Source organism: Propithecus coquereli, unplaced genomic scaffold (genome assembly GCF_000956105.1).
Source record: "Propithecus coquereli isolate 6110/MARCELLA unplaced genomic scaffold, Pcoq_1.0 Scaffold396, whole genome shotgun sequence".
Taxonomy (NCBI): Eukaryota; Metazoa; Chordata; class Mammalia; order Primates; family Indriidae; genus Propithecus; species Propithecus coquereli.
In genome coordinates this window covers 329,245-334,551 of record NW_012149685.1, presented here as the reverse complement: position 1 = coordinate 334,551, position 5,307 = coordinate 329,245, and the positions used below count along the sequence as shown (strand labels likewise).

The 5,307-nt window shown below is 38.5% G+C and overlaps 1 protein-coding gene across 1 annotated transcript in view; it reads right to left on the bottom strand.

The window, feature by feature from the left end:
- Nucleotides 1–5,307, bottom strand: part of ANKRD13C (ankyrin repeat domain 13C) — a 136,325-nt gene that overhangs the window by 799 nt on the left and 130,219 nt on the right. The window lies entirely within an intron of this gene.

Genomic DNA, 5,307 nt, shown 5'->3' with positions numbered 1-5,307 from the left:
AACCTTGGAGCTGCATCTTACAACTGAGTCAGGTTCTAGTGTGTGCATTACATTGCTTACACAGTGTTATCACTTGATACACCATTTTTGTATCCAGCAAAACTGTCATTTTTAGTTGGGCACTAGTTGAAGGCTTTAGGGTCCAGGCTGTTTGCAGATTGATGGATACATTCCTATAAACTGGAATTGAGATTTCTGTTCCTCAGTCTGTCTCAAAACCAGCTAATGCATTTCACCCCTGTACTACTTAAACTATTTTTCTAATCAAGTGCACATAGTTGTGTTTGACTTAAATATAGAAGTAATGGAATTGCTACTGGTACTTTTGTTTTAAAAGTGTCCAGAGCATGTCTATTAATAAGACTTTATTAACAGAAGTAGTAATTATACTTTTCTAAATGTTTTCTGATAGTAATTCTGGTCTTGTAGATATATGAATGCTTTATTGTTTTATTTTTGTTCCTATTTCCTTTTATATTTAAGTATGTGTGAAATTCATTTAGACATCCTTAACAAAATAATTTACATGAAGAACATGATAATTCTTTTACTAGTGGGAATATTCTTAGATTATACTTAAGGTATATTATAGCAAATATTTAGCAATCTAAGGCAATTCACAGAGTAAGGGTCTGATATAACTAATATTTTTAAATGACCGATAATATAATGTCCTTAAAAAATAATAGAAGTGACACGTCCACATCCTTTTCAAAATCATCTCACTTTATTGAAGGTTATTTTTATAATACATTGTGACTAAAATTAGTGTCATGATGTCTTTTTCTAAAATAACTAGTTAGGTAAAGTATGGTTTGTGCATGAAAAATTGAAGGTATAGGGTCACAAATTAAACAATAGAATGTATCAAATAATGTTTAATACTACTATTCAGCTATCCCAAAATGTAATTTTAAAGAATTTTTCTTCCTAACATTGCAGATATAAATAGGTTGAGCTTTCTGTAGATATACTAAATGTAATTTTAACAATATACTAAATGTAAAAACTGCCTTTTTTAATTCACTAAGTTGACAAAGTCAAAATTTGTTAAGTGCCAAGTTTTGGTAGACAAGCATCAGGTAGATTAGGAATGTTTTTATCTTTCCACAAAATTAATATAGCAGTCAGGATTTAATCAGAGGAGAACCACTGGAAGAGAGAATTAACAGGAATTTGACCTTAATTGTAGGAGCTGGTTAAGCAGTCTTTATAAGGCTTGGTCTTTGCCTGTGACGCAGGAGGTTGAAGTCCATAGGCAGTTGGGAAGGAAAGATGGATAACTGGGGAGGAGGGCTGGCAGTAAGAATAAACTGAAACCAACCACAAGCACAAGCTGGGACCCACAAAAATGGACTGAAGCACTGGCCTGGTCTTGATGCTTCTGAACTTCATGGCACGGGTGTCTTACAGAAGCCAGGATGTTTCATCATGGAGCTAGACATGCACGCCTGGACCAAAAGTCTGAGAAGTTGAAGGAGGAGCCAGGGGAAGGTGGAGCAATCGTAGGCCCAGCTGCTACCTCATCCCAAAGGGGCAGTAGATAAGCCACAATGTTTACGAGCTACAGAATTTGTTTCACTTCTGCCCCCCAAAACTCCTATACCACCCATATTCATTACAGTCATGTGCTGCATAATGATGTTTTGGTCAATGACAGACCACATATATGATGGTGGTCCTCTAAGATTATAATGGAGGTGAACAGTGCCTATTGCTAGTGACGCTGCAGCTGTTACAACATCATAGCCCATCGTATTGCTCCCGTGTGTGGTGATGCTGGTGTAAACAAGCCTACTGTGCTGCCAGTTGTATGAAAGTATAGAAGATACAATTAATCATACATAATTCTTGATAATAAGCATGTTACTGGTTTATGTATATACTGTACTCTTTATCATTGGAGTGCACTCCTTCTACTCATTAAAAAAAAAAAAAAAAGTTAGCTGAAAAACAAGCACAGGCAGATCCTACAGGAGGTATTCCAGAGGAGGCTTTGTTATGACAGCTCCATGCATGTTATTGCCCCTGAAGACCTTACAGTGGGACAAGATGTGGGGGTGGAAGACAGTGATATTGATGATCCCCGACCCTTTGTAAGACTAGGCTAATGTGTGTGCGTGTGTCTTAGTTTTTAACAAAAAAAGTTCAAAAAGTAAAAAAAAAAAAAAGCCTATAGAATAAGGATGGAAAGAAAGAATATTTTTGTACAATGTGTTTGTCTTTTAAGCTAAGTGTTATTACAAGAGTCAACAGTTTTAAAATATTTTAAAGTTAATTTTTTTAGAGACAGGGTCGTACTCTGTCACCCAGGCTGGAATGCAGTGGCTGGATCATAGTTCACTGTAACTTCAAATTTCCTGGGCTCAAGCCATCCTCCTGCCTCAACCTCCCAAGTAGCTGGGACTACAGGCATGTGCCACCATGCCCGGCTAATTTTTTCTATATATTTTTAGTTGTCCAGCTAATTTCTTTCTATTTTTAGTAGAGACGGGGGTCTCATTCTTGCTCAGGCTGGTCTCGAACTCCTGAGCTCAAACCATCCTCCCGCCTCGGCCTCCATGAGTGCTAGGATTACAGGCGTGAGCCACCGCGCCCAGCCTAGGAAATGTATTTCTTAAATAAGAAGACTTAAAAGTCAAAATTACTCCTTGATCCATGCAGAATGGATTGTGTATTTGTAGGCATGAAAACTACTCTTGCACATCTTCATGAGACCTCGTGGGTAACCAGGTGTGTGGTCAGTGAGCAGTATTTTGAGAGGAATCTCCTCCTGAGCCCCAGGTCTTAACAGTGGCCTTAAAATATTCAGTAAACCATGCTGTTCAGGCTTTGTTCCATTTATAGAGCACAGGGAGAGTAGATTTAGTCTAATTCTTAAGGGCCCTACCTAGGATTTTTGGGTAACAGCATTGGCTTCAATTTAACAGTAAAAGTCACCAGCTACATTAGCCCCTAACAAGAAAGTCAGACTGAGCTTTGAAGCTGTGAAGCCAGGCATTGACTTCTCTCTAGCTATCAAAGTCCTAGATGACATCTTCCAGTAAAAGCCTGTTTCATCTACATTGAAAATCCGTTGTTTAATGTAGCCACCTTCATCAATGATCTTACCTATTAGACTATTAAGTATGACATGTCTGATTTCCTTAAGTACTAAGTTTGACAGTTGATACCTCTGACATTTCACTTTGACACTTCTTGTTTTATTATTGTGAAGGCACATCCTCATTCTTTCAAAAGCATAGTCTGGCTTGTGATTATCTTTCAAAGTTTTTTTAAGAGCAACTTTTGTAAAACCATGGATAAGTCAAAAATTTGTGTTATTGTCAAATATGGGTTCCATTGTGGAACCAATGCAGCACAGACAGCTTGAAATATTAATGGAGTGTTTGGGAAGGATGTGGTTAATGAATGCACAGTAGGTGGATGGTTTGAGAAGTTCCGTTCTGGTGATTTTAACCTTGAAAATGAGCCATGCGGGCAATTAATGATGAGCTGAAAGCTGTAGTGGAAGCAAATCTATCTCAACCTATTCATGAATTAGCAGCAAGGTTTGACGTTACTATTCCAACAATACTGGACCATTTGAAACAAATGGGCAAAGTAAAGAACCTGGATAGATGGGTTCCGCATCAATTAAATGAGCATCAGAAGAGAAATTGGCTTGACGGTTGCCTTTCTTTGCTGTCTGGACATAAAGGCGAACCATTTTCTACGTGTGATGAAAAGTGGATTCTTTTTGACAATCACAAGCATTTGGCACAATGGATGGTTGGATAAAGACGAAGTGCCAAAACACAGTCCAATACCGAATATGCATTAAAATAAGCTAATGGTGTCTGTTTGGTGGTCCAGCGCTGGTATTATCCACTACAGCTTCATGAAACCTGGTCAATCAATTACAGCAGATGTCTACTGCAACCAACTGGACAAAATGATGAGGATGCTTGTGATTAAGCAGCTGACATTGGTCAATAGAGACAGCCAATCCTCTTGCAAGACAATGCTTTATACCACATGTCACACAAACAACATTGTTCAAACTACAGGAGCTGGACTTGGAAAGTCACTGTCATCCACCACGTTCACCAGACCTTGCACCAAATTTCCACTTCTTGCAAGGAAAAGTATTCAATTCTCAACAAGCTGTGGAAAATGCCTTTGGTGATTTCATCACCACTCTCTCTCTCCAGACTTCTCCGCTGCTGGCATAAACAAGCTACCATTAAGTTGGCAAAACTGTGTCGATAGTTTAGGCGCATACTTTGATTAATTGTACTGCTTCTTGTTTGAAATATAATAAACTACACTTCTGATTCGAGATCGGACATTTCACATTTAATGACCTGAAAGATCTGGATAACTCACTGCAGCTTCTACATCAGCACTTGCTGCTTTACCTTGTACTTTTAGGTTATGGAGATGAGTTCTTTCCTTAAACCTCATGAACCAACCTCTGCTAGCTTCCATCTTTTCTTCGGCTTCCTCACTTCTCTCAGCCTTCATACAATTGAAGAGAGGGCCTTCCCCTGGTTTAGGGTTTGGCTTAAGGGAATGTTGTGGCTGGTATCATCTTCTATCCACACCAGTAAAAGTTCATGTCAGTAGTAAGGCTGTTTTGCTTTCTTATCATTCGTGTGTTCACCAGATTAGCATTTTTAATTTCCTTCAAGAAACTTTTCATTTGCCTTCATAACTTGGCTAACTTTTTGGCTCAAGAGGCCTATCTCGGCTTTCTCCACGCCTTCCTCACCAAGCTTAATCATTTCCAGCTTTTAATTTAAAGTGAGAGACCAGCGACTCTTCCTCTTAGAGGCCATTGTAGGGTTATTAACTGACCTAATTTCAATATTGTTGTGTTTCAGGGAATAGGGAGACCCCAGGACGGAGAGAGAGAGGAGGCGAATGACCTCTTGGTAGAGCAGTCAGAACGCAACATTTATCAATTAAGTTCATGGTGCCCCAAAACAATTACAATAGTAACATCAAAGATCACTGATCACAGGTCCTCATAGCATAATAATGCAGAAGTGTGAAATACTGGAAGAATTACCAAAATGTGACACAGAGACACAAAGTGAACACATACTGTTGGAGAAATGGAGCCAATAGACTTGTTTGGCACAGGTTGCCACAAACCTTCAATTTGTAAAAAAATATATGGGAAACGCAATTAATTGAGGTATGCCTGTAGTTTTTTCTTAAAAAAATGTAGCCCTATGTGCTTGGGTCAGTAAATGATAGCTGCTATTTGATTATGGGGCTTTAAAAACTATGTGTTAAATAATTTAGGTAGGGGGTAATGTT